The 24,232-nt window shown below is 34.2% G+C and overlaps 1 protein-coding gene and 1 long non-coding RNA gene across 14 annotated transcripts in view; one reads left to right on the top strand and one right to left on the bottom strand.

Annotated features, from left to right (window-relative positions):
* The window catches only part of LOC114577367 (uncharacterized), a 68,221-nt gene extending 47,980 nt beyond the window's left edge, over positions 1-20,241 (top strand). The window contains exons 4-6 of one of the 2 annotated variants that reach the window (XR_009829613.1): positions 17,955-18,243; positions 18,351-18,934; positions 18,997-20,241. This is a non-coding gene — a long non-coding RNA (uncharacterized LOC114577367). Of the gene's footprint in view, positions 1-17,954; positions 18,244-18,350 lie in introns of both variants that reach the window. The other variant, XR_009829612.1, reaches the window with a different exon arrangement.
* Positions 1-24,232, bottom strand: part of LOC107996518 (nephrin) — a 419,478-nt gene that overhangs the window by 120,889 nt on the left and 274,357 nt on the right. The window contains exon 1 of one of the 12 annotated variants that reach the window (XM_062074580.1): positions 15,024-15,078. The exons of the other annotated variants lie outside the window; for them this stretch is intronic. The gene's annotated coding sequence lies outside the window, so the exon portion shown is untranslated. Of the gene's footprint in view, positions 1-15,023; positions 15,079-24,232 lie in introns of those variants that run through there. 12 annotated transcript variants of the gene reach the window in all.

Here is a 24,232-nt window from a genome sequence, read left to right on the forward strand (position 1 = left end):
CACTGTCCCATTTTCTTTTTAAGCGTAAAAAATTACGATTTAAAGAGTTAATTAGTTTCCTAGATTGAAAATGGAGTGACAAATTCAAGGCGACAATTCAAATTCGATCTTTCAATTTTTCATCTCTATTACAAGATAAATTTGAAACTATTGTATATTCCTAAACTTCATTCCTTGAACTTTGATTTTTTATTTAAAATTGAATTGAAAATTATTCAATTTTGATTACAAATTATCAGATACGTATCATATTATTAATTCAAAATTCCTGAGTTCTCTTCAATATGATATATTTGATTCAAAAATTACAAAAATCTTTTTCATCGTCAAATTCATGATCAAACCCTTCTACGATTAATTCAATTACATCGTATCAGAGAACGATCATTTTAATTAACGTTTCCATCGCAAAAAAATCTAATCAACCATTAATTAAAACTCGGCATAACAAAGCAGAGGAAATGAAAGCAAGATATGCACATCCATAATTATAAATATTCATCCACCGATATAAATTGAGGAAAAGGAGATCCTCGCGTAAGATTTGATTGAAAACGAATTAACGATTTGTCTTATTTAGACATAGGATCGAATTTAGACGCAGAGCAATTTACCCGGAACAATATTCCTGGCCCGATGATGGTCGCACTTGGGTGCAACGCCTGCGGGATACAAGCATGCGTTACAAAGCAGCTCTCAATAATTGCGCATCGACCAAATAATTTCATCTCGCCCCCGTTGAAGCGTTCCATTGTTGCCTCATGCCGGGAGCTAACGGTTCCATAATGTCTCCCCTTACTACCCTTAACCTGGCCTGACCCCGAGCACTTGTTCAATCACGCTTGACCGTCGCTTAATTAATCATGTAAGATAGAAGTTTATGGATGACGTTGTATCCGTGATGAGCCCTCTTTCCCCGTGTAATTTCGCATAATCGTCGCGATTCGGGGTTGGTATTGATGGCCGATCGATTTTTGAAGGGATCAGAATGGATTCCCCGTGCTTGATACGAAGAAGGAATGTAAGTATCAGTTTATTTATTACAATAGATTATCATTTACATAGTTATTAGAAAACTTGTTGTTATTAATTGCTATTTATGCCATTCAGAAAATTTTCTAATAAAAATAACACAGGATCAATAATAAATGATTCTTTGCAATCAAAACGATCAATACAAATTTAAGCCCCCAAAATACTGTTTCTAAGATAAATAACGAAATACCGATATAATTGTGCAATGTAATTATGAAAGAAATCATTTTGCTGGAAATATAATATCGTTAAACAGTATACGGATAATATTTTTTAAACGAATCAACGGTTTCAAAGATACGCACAACAAAGATTCTTAACGATAAATGAAATTTTAAGCCCGATTCGTTATCTAAATATCGGGGGAGGGAAGATCGAAGAGGAACGGCGTCACTTTATATCCTGACATCGATAGTCTCCGGAACCTCACTTTGGAACCTCGGTCAAAGGACCGTGAGGCTCGGTGGCACGATGCACCGGGCAAATAATTCGCCTCTCAAACGATTCCATCGATCGTGGCCTTCGCCTATCCTCTTCCAACGCCCGCAACCCTCTTCCTCCCTCTTTTTCAATCGCTTCTCACCTGCGCCCCGTTTCTTTCCCCTTCCTTCCACAACCGAAATAGCCACGTAATCGGTTCCACGGTCGTCCTTAAAGCGGCCAATAAATCAAGGGAACAACGATTCCGCTCGGTATATTCAATCAACAGGCCTTGGAATTGGTATAGGAATAGTTTCGATCTTCCCGAGAGAGATCTCATTCGTCGTTTAACGCGTGATTAGATCGTTGATCGAAATACTGGATGGTTCGCGGTTGATTGTTATCCTTTCGTTGTCTTGTTTTTGGATAAAGTTGGATAAAGTTGATTAAATATGTGGGAGGAACGAAAGAGGGATAGTAGGGATAGATTGAGTTTTTTATACGGTTGGAGATAATCCAATTCCATCTTTAAATGTCGGAACGTAGAGCAAATCCAAGTGAAATGTTAAGGAATATTATTCGTGTACTTGTTGGAGAAATGATGCGATCTCAAATTCTTATCGAGTTTGATGTGTGAAATTATGGAGATTTTTATAATTTCAAGAAATAATAGAATATTTTAAATCATTAATCTTAATGATTAATTTAAATCTAACTCCCTTAAATTAAACGGATCAATTTTGAAAAATCCCTGCTCAATTCCATAAAAATATCTCGGATATATCACCCACCCCCTCGAATTCTTCACAATCAACAACGCGTCACTCGTCCATCGTTACCATTTCAAAAATACCACAATGCATCGGTGAAAACGAGTTTAAAGCGAGGTAGAAAAGTTCCATCTCGCTTCGACGTCCGCAGGAAGCCTCCCCCCGTCGAGATTTCTATTCTATTCGATAATTCGGAGGGGGTGACGGAAGCGAGGCCATCGGTTCCGGGCATAGATGGAACGGCGATAGGTCGAAACGCGTTTATAATTTAATAATGGCACGAGGGAACGGAGGGTGATGGTGGGCCGTCCCGACGAATTCTTTTCTCGATAGGGCCCTGAATGCGTGTCACCTTTATGCGTAATAACGCACGATGACAGGGGACCAGTGGCCATTGTCACGCCTGTTTAACTGACGTCGGTCGACCGATGCTCGTCTATCATTCCGTGCATGCTTTTCAATCGATCGATCCATCCGAAGCACGAAAATCCGTGCGAAAAAACGCACCCTTATCTGGAGAAGAGTGATTTTTCAGAATTTTCAGAAAGTGCGATTTCGAATTCCTCTCTTTTTCTTTCTTTTTTTTATTTGGAAATGTTGACTCCTCTCGAAAAAGTGTCGAGCATGCGTAATGCTACGGAAAAGTGTGTATGGCAGAAGATTTAAATCCATTTATTCGAGTGATATTGTCCATTTAATTCTACATTTAATGTGATTAATATCAATTTGTCATCACTATAATAAACAGGAGACAAACGCTATTTTAAGGAAGATGAAGATTCGATTGAATCGTTATGATTATCAATCCGTTAAACGTTGAATCTTCATTCGCAAAATACTTAACGTTCAATCAAAAAACAAGTGCAGCAATTAAGAAAGAGCGAATAAAATTATATCTATAAAGTTCATTAAGATATATTATTTCTCCACCCATGTTCCATCTATTCGACAACAGCAACAATATACAAACAAATGTGTCCATAAATTATAAATACTGTCCGGGGAATATCTAATTGTGCATGTATGTATTATTTGAAAAAATGTGCGTTGACTAAGTCAGCGAGGTAATTTTTTATTCTCCGCACTGACGCCAACCCGATCTCGTATTTCAGGGCGCAGAGCCACTTATATGCGGCCGTGGTTGAATTTGAATGCGATGCACGAGTCTTGAAACGTGACTTGTTTGCGGGGAAAGTATTCCATGGCGCCGGAAGTTAATTACAGCGTTAAGGGACATTCTTTGTAAATCGGATCAAAGCTCGAATTCGGTAATCCAAAAGTTGCGGACCAAAAGTTTTCACCCCTTTGTCTTTGTTTTAATCTTAAAACTTTGTTGAAGACTGCTTCGACGATGGAATAGAAATAAATCGTTTCCAGTCGGATTTTGAAAAAATTTTGAAAGCTTGATTCATAAATAATTTATTTTGTTTAAGATAGCTTCTTTAAAGGGACTTTACTATATATTTTGTACAATTTAGAATATTACTTGTTGCTACTTCAATATGTACACGTGCTATCTTAAGGATTAATTATATTTTTCATACTTTATAAAATCAATGATATCTCAAGGCAATATATGAGCTTATAATATAAATACAAGTCTCACTTGTGTATAATTATAACGTGAAATTATTTAAAAATATATTGTGGTGGTCCAATTAAAAATACAAGTTACGAACAGTTCAATTTTCATTTCTTAATAATTTCTTAATAAAATATCATTATTACATAACAAAATACAATAGAATCGGAACAATCTATCAAATAATTTTTCGCATACTCATTCCAAGATGAACGAAAGAGGGAATAAATCCACGGAGGAGCAACATAGTTAATTCAAAAGCTCGAATCGAAGGATTATAGCGAGCAGTTTTAAAATACACAGAGCTATCCTTGTTCGAGAATCCTACGGTTTCAGGCCTGGACGGAAATGGGCAAGCAAAAGATTTAAAAAAAAAAAAAAACGCTGTTGCTGTTGTGCACGATTCCCGATAGAAATTAAAACGCGATATTATCGCTGTCGAATTCAAATATATGCGCCACTGAAATGTTTCTCGTGGAAGGAACGATCTTTGCAACTCGGGAAATCTGACCTCCATGGAGATTCGAAAGCGGCGATTCGCATTGCCTTGGATACGTTTCTCGTTTAATGCAAATCGTTTACAGGGATATCTCTCTCATCCGTTCCTAGAAGAGTAAATATGTTTGTGGACAATTTTATCTTTTGGATTTTATTGAAAATATTTAAGAATAAATTAGATTGAAATCAAAATTTTGAAAATTGCTCGAACGATTCTTAAAATATTTTTCATTTCGAGATATATTTATTTCTACGAATTCTGATTCTTATTCAAACTAAGGAGATACTGAATTATGTAAATATGAAAATTATGATTTAAAAATAATTTCAAATTGTTAATACAATTCAAAATTTCTACTTCTATATTAACTATAATATCTTTCCATTTTAACAAAAGTTTAACATATTCCAAGCACTCAAATTACAATTGAAAATTTTCTCATTAAATATTCTTCCTCTTTCTCATTTATACAATTGCATGTAACCACTGCAATTGTATAAATTCAGATTATCCACGTTAGTTGGCAAGTTCACCCCTTCTCGGCCGACCCTCGCGTTTAAGTATATATCTATATCGAGTCGAAATGAATTCCAACATTTACTATTCGAGAAGCGGAGAACCAAAAAAGAAACCACGAAGCATTCCTGGCTATTGTCGGAACACAATAGAACACATTTTCCACCCTTAAACCACATTTTCTCTCTCCGTCTCTTTTTCACACATTTAGCAAGATACAGTGGATAGGAAAATAAGGGTCGACGGATCAAAGGAGAGGGTTGTCGAATTTGTTCGGAATAATAAAATATAAATTATAAATTAAACGTATCTAATAATCTGACAAGATTTTGAATTAGGATTTTACAGAAAAATATATATACAACTGCAATTTCACGCAAATTTTATCTCCTTTCCAAGATTCTTTTTCTCACGAAATCGAATCTACGACTTCTCTTTGTACATCAAACGGATTGTATCTGTGCCAAGACTGTTTTCCAATTTATTGAAAAAGGAGAATGTTGCATGCATAGAATTCCAGAAAGTTTCGTGGCATGCTCTGTGTAAACTCTGGAAGGAAAGTTTCAGAAATTCATTGAAGCTCACCTCACTCGTTTGATCGTACAATTTCTAAAGATAATATTCGTTGTCGTTCCATAGAAGAAAATTGATTTGAAAGAAACATTGATTATATTGTACGCGATTGAAATATCATTTATCAGCAAATGTTTCATTCATATATAAAAAAGAAATTAAAGGAAAAAGGAAATAATGAAACATTTATTTTCGTCCACATCCGGATCAATCTTCGATTAGTTGCTGGTCAAAAAATATCATTATTATTAAATCAAAGAAATATTAGAAGGATTGAAATCCATTGATAAAAATTTCTCAAAAAACGAAGATAATCAAACTCAATTTCCAATAATACGATCACAGTGCTCAAGTTACAACAAAGGGTTAAAAGATGCCGCAGCATTCGAATCTCGGTCGATTTTGTCCGAATATATGGATCCACTCGATTGCGTCTTCTTTTCGAGCAACCAGAATGCGACCATGCATGGAATCTAATGCAAAGACAGGAGACCAACGTGAACGAAGCGAATGCCTTCCGGTGGCGCATGCGTGCACGTTCCGCCGTCTGCACTGCAGTCACGTGCGACTTCAACCCCCTCTCACATTCACAAAAACGGAGATAATTTTTCTAATAAAGAAAGATATAACGAAAAGAACGAAGAGAAATTTATTTCTCTTTTAATTTGAAAAAAAAAAACATTCCAAATTCATCGAGTAGAATTATAATACAATTTAAATTATCGTTTCAGAAAGAAACAGGGAGGAATATATCTATATATTTTTTCACAAAAGCATTCCTATCATTAATAATCAACAATTGCTTGTTAAAAATTCTTTTCCACTAAAAACTAAAAAATAAAAAATTCGACTGCAAGTGGGTTATTAATCAAAAGCTTCATCACAATCTCTCACAGAATTCTCGTGTTTCATCGGCAAAATTCACGCCGCAGAACTACACAATTCAAACTATCGTCTCGTGTACGTAGATACCCCTTTAACGTAGATATGCAGAGAGAGAGAGAGAGAGAATTTCGTAGAAGTTCATTAGGTTTCACGGCGTGCGGCCATTCAGACGCGGCCGTCTGATAATACACGGGATACCCGTAATTCTTGGGCTCGATATGGCGATTTAAACGAACCTCTCCGATAACGGTTCGCCCTTTGAATGATATGAATATCGTTAATGGATCCAGGTGAGCATGACGCGGTTAGAATCACGCGTACACCACGTATACGTGAACGGAATCGTACCGACTTGCTCCGCCTCGTCTCGTTATCTTCCCTAATTAAATTATGTGCTCTGAAATTTCGACGGTTACAACGTGCTATCGCGCGAGAGAGTGTGAACCGTGTTATACGGGTGTTATCCATGCAATTCCATAGAGCGATTGTAATTTATACGAAACCGGTTGTAACTTATACGAGACGCGACTTTAGCGTTTTGCATCCCCCGTTTTGTTCTTTTTTCTTTTTCTATTTCATTTTTATTTTTCGTCCGTCCTTCTGCATTTTGAGTCATGCCGTAAATCCAGTGTTGTACGTCAGGCTATCGCGAATATTTTAAAAAATATACGGCATGTGACGGAGGAGGAACGTGAAAACGATACAACGTTTCTCGATCGATGACTTTGACAGCATTCTGATGCTGGAGACGAGAATAAATATCGATCAAGTGATTGGAAATCCTTTTCAATTATTTCCTTCCTTCGTTACTATTTGATGAATGAACAGTGATTCTGAATTTGTTTCATCCGTAGAACGGAAATTTAAATAAAAAAGAGAAGAAAGAAAAAATTAAATTCTCCTTTAAATTAAATTTTCTCGAATATCTAAGATTTTAAAGAAGAAAAAAAATTCGCAATCCATTTCGAAGCAAAAAAGGAGGAGGAAATCGTCACGAGGTTAAAAGCAACAAATTATTCATACTTCATCTTCCCACGATCAATCATAATTCACGCGTAACCGTTGTCCACGTGTCAACCTGAAGAACCTCCCTCCCTCTCTCTGTCTCCCTCTCCCTCTCCCTCTTCCTCTCCCCACATTTATCCCCGACAGAAATTTCCCTTGCACGTATCGAACCGCACACAAATCTACCGACCTACACCCGCGCACGCACACGACAACCACGAACCACGATGCACACGGTGGGTCTCTCAACAAATTACCGAAGGGCGCCGGCCGGAGGCAGTCGATGAATTCTGTCCCCATCGATTTATGCTCGCGGCGTGCGGTGTCGTTTTCGAAGCTGCGGGTGGAACTACGCAAAAAAAAAAAAAAAGAAAAAAAGAAAAAAAAAGCAACCGCGGTGGAGGAGAGGAAAGAGGAAATAGAAGAAAATAAAACGAGAGAGGAAGAAGGGAGCGAGGATGGGAAACGATTGGTCGAGCGAATCGATGCAACGAGAAAATTCCGTGGTGATTTCGACGAGCAAGCTAAGAAGTGAAAGAGGAAAAAGAGGGAAAATAGAGAGAGAGAAAGAGAAGGGGGAAACATAGAGCTGGAAAAGTGGAGTGAAAAGGAGGAATGGGACAAATTATCGAGAAATATCAGAGAGACTCGCGTTTTCTCGCCCCTGTTTCGTCGAGTCGATTGATTGCCGATGGAGAAGAGCTACTCCTCCCCCAACTGGTGGGAATCGGATCCCGGAAATGTCGAAAAAGCCAGCCACTTGGTATTAAATCTCGACCAATTATCGATAAACGGCTGCGAGATAATTATTCGCGATTCATCATTTTCGGGGGCTGGTTGTGCATCGAGGGGGAAAAAATATCGATGGTCCATTCGATATTCTTCTCGATAACGAGATGCGTGTGATATATGTATTGGACAAGTCTGTGCACAATCTATTTATAATTTATTGTCACGTTTAATTTATTATCATTGTCGTAAATATTAGTTGGTGTATTATTATATCGTTGTGTGTTAAGGGGTTGAATTGTTTGAGAGTTGAAATATGTAATCTGTACTGTATGATCGGTTTGAATGAAGAGAGAAAAAAATAGTATTAAAAATTAGATGTAATATCGAATGAGTATTATTTAATTTGAAGAATAATAGAAACAATTCAAATTCAAGTTATTTCCTTTTATTTTATGTGTGAGATTATTAAATGAATGAAGCTAATTGCGTGACCTGGTTTTTTTTTATAATAGGATTACGTTGTAATAAGTCGTCTATTTTTAATAAGGTTATTTATGAAAGGGACTGTTGTTCCTTTATTAAACAACACGTGTGAGTATTTTTAATCCTATTATCCCCTTTATAATTTGGATTGTTCATATTCACACAAATAATTTATCTTCTCATAGTGGACGAGTCTGCAATGTAATCAATTTATAACTTATTTTGTCTTTTCCATAAAATCCAATCGCTATAAATCGATATTTCGTATTAAAAAGAAGTAAACCATTAATATCTACAATTTCTACGTTAAAATTGTACTATCCTTGTATTCAGTATCGATTCTAAGAGGATTAAATTTTTTTTCCATAAAAAAAGTAAGATAATCAACGAATCTGACTAATTGCAATTTCCCAATTTTTATTTTTCTACAATAAAATTTATAATTCAGCTTCATTCTATTAATAGATAATAGGAAAATATAAATTTTAGGGAAAGAGAGAATAGAGAAATAAATTTCCGTTAGAAATTTTATAACGAAATATGCTATTAATATTCTCATCCTATTGAAATTTGCAAATATATATATATATTATATTTCATGAATTTCATTATTCCATTTTGCAGAAATATAAATTCCATAGAAGGGCAATGCAATTTAACATCATTCGATAATATTTGATCTCTACACATAAAAATATTAATACGAACAAATAATCTGTATTAAAATTCTCATAAAAAATTATCATTCTCTTTGCAATATTAATTATAAACTTAATTGCAAACGATCAGAAAGAAAAAAATTGTAAATCGATTACAACAAATATTAGAATTATTATACATCCTTGTATATATATATTCAATCTTAGTTTCACGATAGAAAAAAAATCTTTCCTCTCGACAAAAAAAAAGGAACAAAAACTAATTCTCGAGCCTCGTTAACTCCGGCTGTTCCTCTTGCACAACAAAACCACGAAAAAAAATAGCACTTCTCTCTCCGCATCAGCTCTTCGAAAGGATCGAACCGTGGTGCACGATAACTAGGTCGATTACGCTTCTTACGCTCCCAGAGGATCGAGCTTCCGCTTCGTTTCCGCGAACGTTCGCTGAATTCTCCGAGTATCGACGAAATTACGAATAGACGCGTATTCGAAAACACGCGTGCACAGTTGAAAGGGGGGTGAAGAAGAGAGACATCAGATGGTAAAAGAAAGAAAGAACGAAGGGGGGAGGGGGTGAACCAGAATGAAAAAACGTCGAGTCGAATCGCGGTGATCGAGCGGTGCATTGTTTGCGCGGGTCTGAACAGTTCAACGGCGGAAAAAGTCGGCACACGCTCGTGATCTGTGTTTCATCGCGAGATGAAACGCGGCTGGTATTAAATTGCGCTCGACACGATGCTCCTCGAGGTTGGATTAAAGATTTTTTTTTAGAAATGCGAGTCAAAAGTGTAAGCGAGACTGTAAGATATAATTTTATCGCGATTTAAAGTAGGCGAGAGGGCACATAATTTCGTGAGTATTTGTTAAATATTTTTAGAATTATTGTTATATTTTTATTGATTGAAAATTTGTTAATGAGGTCTATGATATTTTGGTTTACGTTATGGAAAAATTTTAAGTTGTAAATAGGAATTTGGATTAATGAAGCTGGTTGTTGAAAGGGGTAAAAGGTAGAAGGTCCATTTTAAAATACTCTTAGGGAAAATATCGTAAGCTCGTTAGAATCGTTAATATCGCAAGAATTTCTTAAAATGAAAGAATTTTAAGTAAAAACGTACTTTGATATTGTGAAATACGTGAAAAACATAATTTCTAGTTATATCTGAATTTGTTCGCTTTTACCTGGATCGTTTTTCTTACTAAGAAACATATTTTGACGGGATTTTAATCAAGTAGCTTTCGATTCACGCAAATAGATATCTAGTATAGATATGTAATGTAAAACTAGGAATTATTAGATAAATAAATTACCATTACATTTGTTTTAAAAATATTAAAAACAATATTGAAGATATCGTGTCTAGTTTCACTTTTTATTTTTGCAAATGTATAGATATTTCTACTTTTTTTTTTTATAATATTTCAAATAAAATTTAATTTCATACAATTTTTAATTTATAATACAGTACGTAATTATAAAATAATCTTAAACTTGTCTTAAAATGAAAAGCAGACACGTAGAATATACTCTATAGGATATTAAAATAAATTCTGACATCAGATGAATAAGATTTTAATTTTATGTTACGGAGGTAACATAAAATTTATGTTGAAACGTCAGAAATGTGTAACATTTTCTCTACTCTTGGAATAAAAGTTTATATAAAAAATATTCATCTTCACTTTATATCACTTTCATGATTTTAAAAAATATTTCTTCATACTTCTTTTAAAAAAATTTCAAATTATACAAGTTTTACTAAAAATCAAACGTTAATTCACAACTTATCATTTATATATTACTTTACACATATTTACTTAATCTATATTACATTATTATACCTAAATATTTTTTAATTCGTTTTTAGACTAACATTGCTTAGTAAATTCATAAGGAATACGCACAAGAATTAATATATATATATTAAAACAGATACAAAGAAAAAAAACATTAAGTTAAATTATACAGAAGTGAATATTCCAACTTACTTTTTCTTCATCTCTAAATTTACCCTCAAGGCAAATCCAACAATAACTAACTTAGATTCCATAAACAAGGACCGTACTCGATCCGAGTCTCATTCTTTCTACGCTTTACAACTTCCAGCCACTTTTAAATTTTTCATCCCCCATTTCCAAAGTACCCATTGTATTCACAGAATAGATGTACACGTGTGTCAGAGATTGTAAAGTAAAAAGACGAACGGATTATAAGATCCCGTACACACTGTTTGCGCCACTGTTTGCAGACTCTGTCCCTCCTCCACCCGCACCCATCCTCATCCCCCTCTGTTCATGCAGCGTAATTCTGGGGCGAACTCTGTCGTCTATTACGCTGACGTAGTTTGAATTTTCATAGTTACCCCTCCGCGTGATTTCGTTCCTCTACGGGAATAGCCTGTATCCGATGGTCTACATAATCTAAAGTTTTGTGAAAATCTACTCTATCACCCCCGAAACGCGGTTGGCAAATTGAATTCAACAGATATTGTCGATCTTCTGATTTCTGGGAATATCCCTCAATTCTAATTTTCCAGCGTTCGATGGGAAATCGATGGGAATCTTTGTGATCGTTGTTTGAAAATGTTTGGGAAACAGTTGAAGGGATGGCTTGATTCTCCCCTTTCTTTTGGTAATCAATTTTGAATAGTGTTTAGAAAAGGGGGTAGAGGAATGATTTGAGATTCTTTTTCGTGGTTGGAATTTTGATTTTCGTTATTTTTTCTTTTTCTTTTGAATATTTATGAAGAAATAATGCAAGTGTTTCTTTTTTATATAAACGAGGCAAATGTAAAAAAAGATAAAATTTTATTATTTGTATAATAAATTTCGGAACTTTTATGAATAGAATAGTAATATGTTTTAAGAGTTGAAATCTGAGTTTTTTTTTTAAATTTCCCATTGAATCTTTAATTTTTAAAATATTTCACGTATAAGAAGTTTTATAATTTTATTATTTACAATTAAATATTGAAGGGATTATGATAAAAAAGAAAATGAAATTGCAATTTCATTACTTCTTTAATCCTTTGATCTTTTTAAATAATTCATTCGCATGATTTTTTTCATATTTTCATACTTCTCCTCTTGTGCAGTGGTAATTAAGGTCATAGCAATTTTGAAACAAAATTTTCTTTGGTAAAGCCTTTGGAGAATTCGCTAGCGACTTCTGTATATATTTACACATATAATATGCAGATAAGAAGCGTCCTTTAATTAAATAGTAATTGTACACCTGTTTACTTTTTATTAACCCTTGCCACAAAGAATTTTTTAATGACTTTTAAAAGATGAACACAATTAACTTGGAAATAAAATTATAATCCAATTTCAGAATTTAATTGTTGAATAAATCTGAAATATTTTTAAATTTGAAAAACTATTTGTTTCATAAAAAAGCATAAACACATTTATATTCAAAAAACCCCCATATATATTCAACCAATAACATAAAATAATAGCATGAAACCATTCATAAATATAATTCGTCTGAAAGAAAAGAAGAATTGGAAGAATCTTTGAAACATTGAATAAATAAGTACAAGAAACGATGAATCGAGCATTGCATGGTGAAACAAGTTGAGAGGAAAGAAAACAAACAAGAATATTCGTTGCACGTGACAAAACACGAAATCATCCTATGACGAAACTTTTTCGATATTTCTTGCTCTGGATTTTATTCGCCTACTTTCTTTTTTTATTTTTATGCCGATTATCTGTCGAATGTTGTCAATTACGTGGGAAAATGGTCAATCCTCGTTCCATCCATGTAATTATAGTCGAATTAATCTTTGTTGTATTACCAACCGATACAGATGCTTGATATCGATTACAGATTTCTTGTTAATAGTAATTTGTAATTACAAATATTTATTATGATAGAAAATTTCTCTTCTGTGATAAATCGATAAAAAGAAATCAGAAGATTCGAATTTTTATCTAAAAAATTTTTTATATCTACTATATCTAATAAATAAATTTATTTACCGAAAAATAATCTAAACTTTGAGGAAACGATTATAAGATTTATCAAAAAATGCGAATTTTGCAAACCTCTTCCTCAACTCTCCAAATCTTCATCAAAATTTCAATCTCGCATAGAATTTTTCTCGCCGAAAAAATCTATTTAATAAATAAAAAAGAAAAAAAAAGAGAAGAAAAGAAAAGAAAAATCTCAGCAAAAATGTGCTCAACCATTCCCAATCTTTCCCAACTTCGTCCCTAATCTTCCAGCCCGTTGGCGAGAACTCTTTCGAAGAAAAATCGTGGATGGGGTTGGGTTCGACGCTAAATGTAGATCCGGTCCCACGATTCACCCCGAAAAATATGACGCGAATCTTTCCACCTTTAACTCACCCCCATTTTATCTATCCCCCCGCCGGGCGTCTCGTCAGTATTCAACACAGAAGGAGCATAAATTTCGAATTTTTTATTCGAAGGCCGCCATCTCCCCGGCACAACCCGGTTTTTTCGGCCAGATCTCACCCCTCCTCGTCGAGGGGCGAGAAGATCGGTGTCGCGACACGATCGCGATTCCTCTTTCCCGCGGTTTGTCTTGGAAAAGATTAAATTGCTCCTCGGGAATGAGGGTCGAAGAGAAAAAGAGAAAGGGAGAGAGTGTAAAATTTCGACGAATGTTTCGCTTTCTGATGATAAGAATTTTGATTTTATCGATAGTCGAGAAAAATTGTGAAGATCGATTTTGATCGTTGGGATACTCTTTTCTTTTAACGAGTTTAACAAAATAATTTATATATATCTCAAGAGATATGCGAGATATTTAGTAGAATTTAAGAAAAGGATCTGTTCATTTATTTCTATATAAATGTCAAAATGTATAGATGAATCGAATATGATGAAAGATGTAATTAAATTATTAATATTATCAAGCACGATTTCTTCTTATATTTAGAAGAGTAGTTTAAGAAAGAGAATGAAAGAATTTGTTTTTTTCCTTTTCGACTTTTTTCTCTTAGAAATTTATCAAATAGCGAGAGAAGAAAATAGCGATTGAAGAGAAGAGAAAGAATGTAAGGTGATTGGTGGAATTTTCGAAGCGAAACGTTTGTCAGTCGTTTCCTTTGCTTCGGTGACATTGCTTTGGTGGCATTGCTTCGATCTCGTTTGCATGTTCAACTCGTTGGAGTCGATGAATTGATCAGTTAAATTGAACAAATCAATTTGCATGTCTATGACTTAATTTTCTATAATGTTTCGAAAGGGGAAAAACGAGGAACAGGATTGAATATTGTGCGCTGACGAAATTCAATGTAACGACGCTTATATAATGAAATACAAAAAAAAAAAAAAAAGAGAGAGAAGCGTGTATAAAAATGCTTAAATAAAACATGAGAGTGATGAAGGGAATAAATGTGATAAGATAATGGAAATTAGCATAAGAAAATCAAAAAGTTAAATAAATAAATGCACGTTTATTCAGGAGATATATAAAAATATTCACGATCCCTTGAAATTCAGGACGGAGGAAGGAGAAATTATAAACTGTTAAAAAAGAGAAAAAAATTACAATATCCTCGAGGAATAATGAAGTTTTGCAAAGTTCTTCGTTAATAAGTTTACTTTTCTGGTTAATATTCTTACTTCTTCTTTTTTATTCATTTTTCTTTTTCTTTACTCAACAAGAAACAGTGTATAAAGCGGCACACTCAGTTTTAGTCGTCGTTTTAGTATCTGGTTAACCAAAACCTAGTCGCGAAATTCAAACAAACACTTTTTACGGTGAACCACAAAAGTTTTACAGAAAAAAAAAAAAAAAAAGGAAAAATGAAATTTCGACAAGGTTGCTTTAACGATTCTGCTAATCGCATGCAAGAATTCTCTTAGTGGAAAATACGTATACTCACAAATACTTTCTCGTTATAAAATTTATGCTGGAAGCTGAATTGTTGAAAATTTATACATACCTGTGAACAGAAAAATAAAGAAACGTATAAAAATCTATGATATTTATTGGAGCATGTTAATAAAATTCTGAATAAATAGATTTCTTCGCGATTATTAAACAATAAAAAAATAAATTATTTAATATTTAATAACAATTAAAATTTTCTGTATCTCGAAACGAATAAAAATAATTTATTTCAATGCTTTTTCCTCCTCGTTACAAGTTCAATAATTTAACTCTACATATATCGAAGATAAATACGTCATAAGAATAAAATAAATAACCTAAGCTGAATAAAACCTTCTATTCGCATAAAGAGGATCTTTTATCCTCACAATCCTAAATTCCCATTGCAAAGCACACTATTTTGAGAAGAATATACGCGATAAAATATCGTAACCTCGCATTGAAGAAAAAAAAAAAAAAGAAAGAGAGAAAGAAAGAAAGAAAGTGGATAGCACAATCCTGTGGCATTCTAAATGCATAATAATACACGGAGTGAACCATGACGGCCGACCACCTGTTCCATTCAAGTTCATCAGCCATTTTGTCGCACTCCCAGTGATTATGAACAGCCGCTGCTTTATTTCATGGCGTTTCGAGCGAGGAGAAGCGGAACAAGAGGCGGATCTCCTCTCCGAGATCTCTCGAGTCAGCTCGCCTCACGAAATGATGCTTATCATAACGTAACTAAAGCGGAAACGGGGTGAGGATCTTCCTCGGCTCTTTCTTATTCTAAACGATGTCGGACGATGGTGAATACATTGTGCAATAAAAATTTCGTTTCCAGAAATGTTTTCTGGACGAGAGACAGGTGTATACCGTTCTCTAATAGTTAAAATATAATTAAAACTTTTAAAGATTTTTCAGAAATGTGAAATTGTTTTCAAGAAGGGAGGAAAGTGTAATATTTTCGAATAAAAATTGCAGTTTTCTGTGTAATGAAATTTTTGGTGGAAAATTTTAATTAATGCAGCGAGAGCTCGGTTCATAGAACTTGAAATTGATTGAAATACCTTATGAGACATTTTTTAATATTGAGATTTTTTTCATTTAAATCGTATTTGATCCCGGATGAAGTGAATTACAATATTTATCAGAAATTTTATATCAAGGATACAGTTTACATTTAAAAAACTCTGTGTCCTAACAAAAAATGTTCTTATTAATTTGATCAAGATTCTACATCGTTAAAAATATTAAACAAAAAAAAGTAGATTCAAATACCAAATAAAATCCATAATAAAATCACGATCGAATAAATCATCATTTTCAAAAAGTTCCCAAAAAATAACCATCCCTCACAAACTAAACTTTTCCACCCTTCACTTGTATTTTCTACCTTACACCACGAAATAAGAAACACAGGGATATCCTGGAATCTATCGAGAGTGCAACAAAAGGGTGGAAAAAAAAAATCTCGAGCTATATCACTCCATAGGAAAATCCATGGAAACCGAACCGTCACGAACTGCCCGTAAATCAAGCCTCGATTCCGGATTGCAGTGTCGGACGACAATGCGTCGCTGTCCGCGACGAAAAGTCGACAATGCTGCAAAAGTATTCTATCTTCGAAAAACGAGAAAAAAAGAAGAAAAAGAAGAAGAAAAAAGAAAACAAGAAAAGGGGGGAAAGGAAAAACTAAAAAGAAGAGGAGGGAAGGTAGATCTCTGAAATTTATGTTTCCGTCAGCCAGTGCTCTTTCTGAAGGAGCCATGAGAGAAGGCTTCGCACCTCGGCGAACAAGGGCTGCAAGATTCCGAAAACGTTTACCTCTTATCTCTCTGTCTTTCGTTCGCTCGCTCACTCGACTCGGCACTCGACTTGAAGGGCTGCTCGTGCGAAGGGGGGAAAAAAAAGAAAGGAGAAAAGAAAAAAGAAAAAGGAACGAAGAGAGAAAGAAGGGGGAAGCGAGAGAAGAGGAGGACAAGCAACGCTTCTTTTATCAACGTGGCGAGAGCTGGCTTTGTGTCTGGTGAAAATCGTGTCAGGAACGCGTGAAAAAGCTCATAATATATGTAAACGACCGGTCCGACCGGATTGTCGCATCTTGTCTGAATGCGTGAATCCTCGCTAAATTTCAATCGACGCTCGCCTCTGACTGAAAGAGCGCAATTAACTTTGAGTGGAAGGGAAAAGAAGAAAGAAAGAGAGAGAAATAAAAATCGTGCGTTACGCGAGTTCTCGTTGTGCTCACGCATGTTCGTGGATACAGAGTCACCTTGCTGGTGACGATTGCTGTGACGGTTGGTGTTTGATGTAATTCATTGCGCACGACGGATATTTTGCCGCTTCTGCTCTGGTAATCATGTGGCCAAGGATGCCGGAATATGCAAATGAACTGTTTTGCGTGGAACGGTGTATGGAAGTTCATGCTGTAGAAACAGTGATTGAATTAATTCGATGTGGTTTTTCTACCGACTTAGAAGGCACACTTTTTTCCTTTATGTTTATTATATGATAATAATCTCAAGAATATTTGAATTTGATTATTTCTTGAAAAATATTTAATTCTGGTTACCAAGAATAATTACTTTTCACAAATGGAATAATTAATATCACATCGTTCGGTATTTTCTTCGGATTAATTACAAATTGGTTAATTACAAAATTGGTTTTCTTGATTTAAGTGTATTAAATACGTAAATGATTGAAATGAAATTAAATAAAAGGGAATTATTAACTTTTCTAAAGAGATGATTTGCACGATTTTCAACAATTGGAGGTTTAATAGAAAATTAGTACCTGTCACATTTTCACAAATTTATAAGAATTATTATATCATTACAGAATGAACAAACAAAATCGTATATATTGTTTTCCAAACTAAATCTCTTTAAATCCTGAAGAAAAAAAAAAGACTCGCCATTAACGAATTCATCAATTCTAGGTGCTGAAAAAGACGACTCCTGGGACTCTCTTGAAACAGTGAAAAATGATATATCCGGAACAAAGTACGAAATATCCGCTCAGCTGGATACTTTCTCGGCCAACCGTGCAAATCCATTCAATCACCACCCACGCGAAATTTCAACGTGTACAACGCAATTGGTATCCGTATGTGGGATATCCACCTAGCGCCACCGTGAACAATGGCGGCGATCGCGCGAAACTAATTTTCAACGAACGGGATATCCAAGCGACTCGGATGCAATTTCCGCACGTTTCTCGATACACGCGTACGTATTACGTTTCTAACGACCGTTGGCCAGCCAAGAAGCCCATAAATAAAGTTACACACGCGGAACAAATGTGGGCAAACGTCACTTACTAGTCTAATTTCCAGATCGATGCCGAATGAAAATGGCCACGAGCGATGGAAATGGCCGATCGATGATGATTCTATCCCTTCTCGCGCGGCAAAGGTGATCCACGCTCGTACCCTGAAGCGGGTAAATTTGGCGGTGAAATTTGTCGTCGCGATTAATTTCGTCGAATATAGCGAATTACACGTCGGTGTGAGAGGATTTGGAACTGGCAGTTGTTTAGGGAGAAGGGAGGGGGAGATATATTGGTAATGATATTAGGGAACGTGACTGATATGTGGATTCACGGATAATGTATTTATGTTGCTCGTAATGAAGCTCGTGGAAGATGATGAGGATCGGTGTGGAGACGATCTAGGTGTGGCGTAGAAGTTGGTGTAATGGGATTTGAGGAGTAGATGTTAGAATTCGAGTTGGGCGGTCTCTATGTGAATGTTAGGTTGGTTGGAGGGCGTTCAAGTGGCGTTATGAATTAAATGCGAGAAATTCGATAGAACTGGAGTTTGGTGGAATTTGGAAATGGAATCGGTAGAATTGTTTTCGCGTTTGTAAAATTGTGAAAGAGTTACAAGCTTTTGTATTGATAAAAGCATCATTGAGCGAGGTAAGTAAGCAGTGTTTATCAGTCTCCTTTTCATCTATTGCGATTCATACATACGTTTTTAGAACAAGAACAAAAATTAGAAGTTAGAGATCAATTGAGAATAAAAAGAAGATTCGATTGAAACGGAGCTAGAATTTTATCGAGAGCAAGATTAGCTGATCAAAGAGGTTAATGAGCTTCGGAGAAATCGTCTGTGATGACTTTTGTATCGGAACTTGGTCCAATAGACATGGCCACACCTGTTTCGCATAAAAGAACAGCTGTAGCGATAACGAAACAGTAGTTAAAACGAAACATCAATCGGAAATGAAGCGAGACGTTTCTGCATACAGAGTATGCAGATTGGCCAAAAATTCCTCTTACAGCAAATATACGAATTACTCCTTTTATAATTTATATTTTTCAACGATATTTGATAAATATTTCTTTGGAGAACGTGTATTGTAACTTTCATAAAAATTGGAAATCTACATTTAAGAAATATAGATTAACAAATAACGAATGAATGGAAAAAATCGAATTGATTATTAAAAAATTATCAACCAATATAATTTTGCAATTTCAAATAGATCGATTAATCTGGTATTTTTTAAAAAAGGACAACTCTGTTATTAATAATATTAGCTCGATTTCCCGAAACATTTCCTTGATCGTGAGAATCAAATATTACCGGTTTCCGCAGCAATATGTTCTCAAATATTGGGGGAAAAGAATCACTGCGGATGTTCGATCGTTGCGCAGCAACGTGACGACAGGAAGAAGGTTCTCCTTTTCTCCACCTCACCGGGGAAGATAGTTGCATTATTTATCGCAGATTGGAACCGGAAACTGGGTCAAGATAATTATGTCCCTCGGAAAATTTTCTTTTTCAGACCTCTTAATTACTTTCATCCGGGGCGACCTCGCATAATTTATGCAGACGTACGTCCGCGAATGTTTCCTTCAAACGCTTCTGATTCGAAATCTCGGATCTCTCCCATTTCACCTTTTGCCTCTTCAAACTTGATCAACCATCCTCGATTATTCTAATTAACTTACTTTCTAATCTTCTTATTCGAGTCACGCCTCTTTCTATCATCTTTAAGAGTAAAATTTTATTTTATTCGCTCATTGGAAATGCGGAAAATTGATCTTTTCTGCTGAAATTCACAGCTACATTTATTTTGCACCTCGAACATCGAGACCATATTACAAATACCATTTTCCAGTTTTTTTAATTATTTCGTTTAATTATTATTGTATGGTTATTGTTATTGTAAATATCGCTGTTTGAACTTTCAGAAAGGAAATAGAATGTTGAGATACTAGAAGCTTTGTTATTCATTTTTAATTATAAATCGAGTTCACGATTAATTTATTATTATTTGTTTCGCTGCTAAACAAATTTATTCAAGCCAAGTTTTTTCCTATTTGAAAATACATGGAAAATATTATTTGGAAAAATCGCTGCGTTCCTCGAGAATATCCATATTATCCAGCCAGGTAGTAGCAATTTATTTTCAAGAGGAATTTCATCGTTTATTAGTATGCGTTGTACGCTAGCACCGCGAACAGGAATCCCTACAAATTCGCATTCATTAAAATTACATTAAATCAACGATTCACGCGGTTGCAGGATTACGCCGTTACTAAACGCACGAAAGCCTCTGCTAAGCTTGTAACCCCGTTTCTATACGGGCTTTCAGTTGTATTAGCTATGTTGAATACTTCTACTGTTCGTTTCTCGGTGTAATTCGGTTCGATCGTAGCCGCAAATTTAGCAAGAGCATCGCAAGATAAAGTACGTGATTCGAGAAGTGATTGGTTAATGCTCTCGCGTAAATCGAACGTGCATCTATAATTGTCGAATTTCTTATTTTAAAGTAAAATAATTCGAATTAATCTTTCAAATATAATAAAACGCGACAAAATGATAATACTTTTGGATCGATACTTATCTAGAATTTGCAGAAGAGGAATTTTTGTTTTTAGATTTACGAGATTCGGTAAATATTTCAATTTATTCTGCATATATTTTAACTTACAATTTTCAAACGATTATTCTTTTGCGCAAAATTTACATCCTAATTTAATTATTAAACACGACAATTATTTCTTTGCAAATACAATAAATACCTTCATCGAAAAAATTTCTTAAAAGAAAAGTTTACCTATTGTGAATTATGAATTGCATTATTGAAATATTCATTATACTCGTATATATTAAAAATTCATTATCCTTTGATCCATCTTATCATTTTAATCTGTTCTAATTATACCAAGAGAAGTTTCATTTCCAATAAATTTCATTAATATACATATTTTATCTCTTAATAAATTCTCTTGTGAAAAATGAATTAACATTAAGAAAAAACAATACGAGAATAAGAAGCTTTTATCTCAAACGAAACTATTCGAAGTTCACCGGAAGAGATATTTCGTAACCGGATGGAAGGATGCAAGAAGAGGTAGACGTGGAGCTTTAACGGCAACCCATTTATCGGAAATCTTTGATACAATACGGAAGAGCTTTGGTAGATCAATCAAAAGCTCAGTACAAAAGACGGATGCTTCCGTTTTCATGGATGGCTAAGCTGCACGAACACCGCTTAAATAAAGAAAACCGAATTAAGTATTTTTCCGCTTCATTCGTCATTAATAACGCTTTTGATTAATCCGATTTTTCTAACGATTTTCCCTTCATCGTAATTAATTAACATTTAATTAAAATTTTCATAGGTGGAAAATTCGTGTTTTTTTTTTATTCTGTTTCAAAGTTCTGATAAACGCAGTTTTTAATATTTTACTAATATTTTGATTAGTGGAATTTCGAAAGAAGCCGAAATATGTATTGTACTATCTTACATGTTTATCTCTTTTATTTTAATTACCAATTTTGCTACAAAATATAAATCCATAAATCTCTCATTCTTCATCAACTATTATCATTAATTTTCAATTTCTTGATCTTTATAATCATCGCAAATATCTCGAGATCTTTCAATTCCTTGTTAAATAAATACATCATATCTTTCGCAGGACCATGACAACCAAGCTTTGAAATTATATCAACAATAAAAATTATTGAACAGTAAACCCAGTTTCTTACTCCACCCCGTGACCATCGTTCTCGAAGACACGCACAGAGGGGGCAGAGGAGTCGGAAAATATTATTCAAAGTAAGATTTACATTTTTACGACCACCATTCTCCAACCGAAGCCACCGAGAATAGGAATTAGATTCATTTACATATATACGCGTTAGCCGGTGCCTCCTCGCGTAAAGGAGATTAATGCTTTGATTAGTTCGTTTTCCACGACTTATCGCTCGCCACAACTCCCACCCTCCCCCTGCGTTTTCAACCCTTACACAATTTCGTGTATTCTTTTCTCCATACCAGGATACATTCTCTCACAATGCAGGGTTACTTTTTCACTTCGCCTCGGCTCGATCCATGTGGCAATTCGCTAAGCCGTGATCTATTAGGCCTGCACACTCCGCTTCGCCCTTTGTTCATTTGATTTCCACCCTTATTTTATCCTCTTAGTCCTTTCGTGCGGATAATCGATGAAGTTTAAAAGTTATAAAAGTGGTTAAATTTTTTACTCCCTTTCTCTTTTCGCACGATACGTATTTAGTGCAGATTTGGGAAATGTAAATTTTTTTGGGTTTTTTGAAAAATCTTTATTTTTCTAATGTTTATTGTTACATAAAAGGTATATAAAGTTTTTCTCAACATTAGAAATTCTTTTAATTATAAATTTCAATGTGGGAAATCAATCATTTGAGAAATGAACTTTTATTTGATCTAATGTTCGAATAACTTAAATGTAGAAGGAAAATTATTTTTTAAGGGATTATTTTTCCATCGTAAATTTTTACAAAATTGAACAAAGATAGACAAGAATCGAAGAAAACAAAGGATCAAGTGAATAAACGAAGAGGAAAAGGAAAAACGCGAGGAAATAGCAAATATCGAGAATAAATAAAATGGGGATGAAACGATGGAGGCCAATTCGCGAAAAAATTAAATATTAACGCGAGAAGAAGAGGAAGCATTAAAAGTAAAGGAAGAAATGTGTACAATGATGAGAAAGATGGACACGTAATGAATAATCAATGAAAAGAAAACAACTAAGAGGGGGTGAATACCATCAACCCAACGATCTCTACTTTTTTTTTTACCCCTTCGAGCGCTTATTATTCTGTTTAGCTATTGTACAAGTCATCGTTATGCTCTACGTTAAATGCATTATGTTAAGATCAATTAATGATAGTTCTTTATTACATCTATCATTCGTAAGAGGCAAGTGTAGTACGCATTGAATATTTTATAGATGATAATACGATATTATGTTTTCGATTTAAAAATTAATTACGTTCCTGTTAATTATAATTAATATTCATTTTTGCCGTTAAATGCTATTAAATATTCATTTTTTTTAAATAATCATCACGTACGTATATGAAATTTTAATTTATTAAATTACAAACTGAAGGAATTATAATTATTCGAATTTTTAGCAATATTGTGATATTATTTTTCTGCGTGAAAATATAAAATATGTTTACCTATAAAATTTCCCGTGTTATTATTGTTTTCATTTTAAAATTTCATACTTTATAAATGCAAGGAAGAGAAACATAATACGATATAATAGTAAATAATTAATATAGGTTAAACGCGTATTATTTTTACGAAAATTTCACAATTTTTATATAAGGGAACACTTTAGAAAAACAAAAAAAAAAAATACTTGGTAAAGTCTATATAACCGATACATATGTAAATTTCAAATCGAAACCACAAACTTCCTCCTATATTTTCTCTTCAAACGATGCTCCATATCCGCTTCGTATCTCTTTACAGAGACCAAAAAATTGCTCTCTCGCAAAGGTAATACGAAACAAACTCAAAAGGCACAAACGTGAACGACGATCGAGTATACAGAAACCGGAAACAAATATGCGGCAATCGATACTTAGAGGATGGGAAACAAATGTAAAAATAATCTCTAGACGTTTAACGTTCGTTTAACATTGAAACAAAATTGTTAGGTTTTCATGAAAGAGAAATTATGTATATTGTCATATATAATCTATATATCATTATAAATCGAAAAAATAATCGAGATTCATCGAGATTTGCAATATGAGAGAGGAATATAGAGATGAAAAAAAGTTTTGAAAGGGAATCATCTTCATGTTTTTTAAACAAGACAGTACATTCGTTTTTGATTACATTTATATTCTGCTGTTATATTTGTTCGAAAAATTATTTTTCTCTCTTTTGCACGAAGAATATTTTTATAGTAAGA

Source organism: Apis cerana, linkage group LG5 (assembly GCF_029169275.1).
Source record: "Apis cerana isolate GH-2021 linkage group LG5, AcerK_1.0, whole genome shotgun sequence".
NCBI classification, from domain to species: domain Eukaryota; kingdom Metazoa; phylum Arthropoda; class Insecta; order Hymenoptera; family Apidae; genus Apis; species Apis cerana.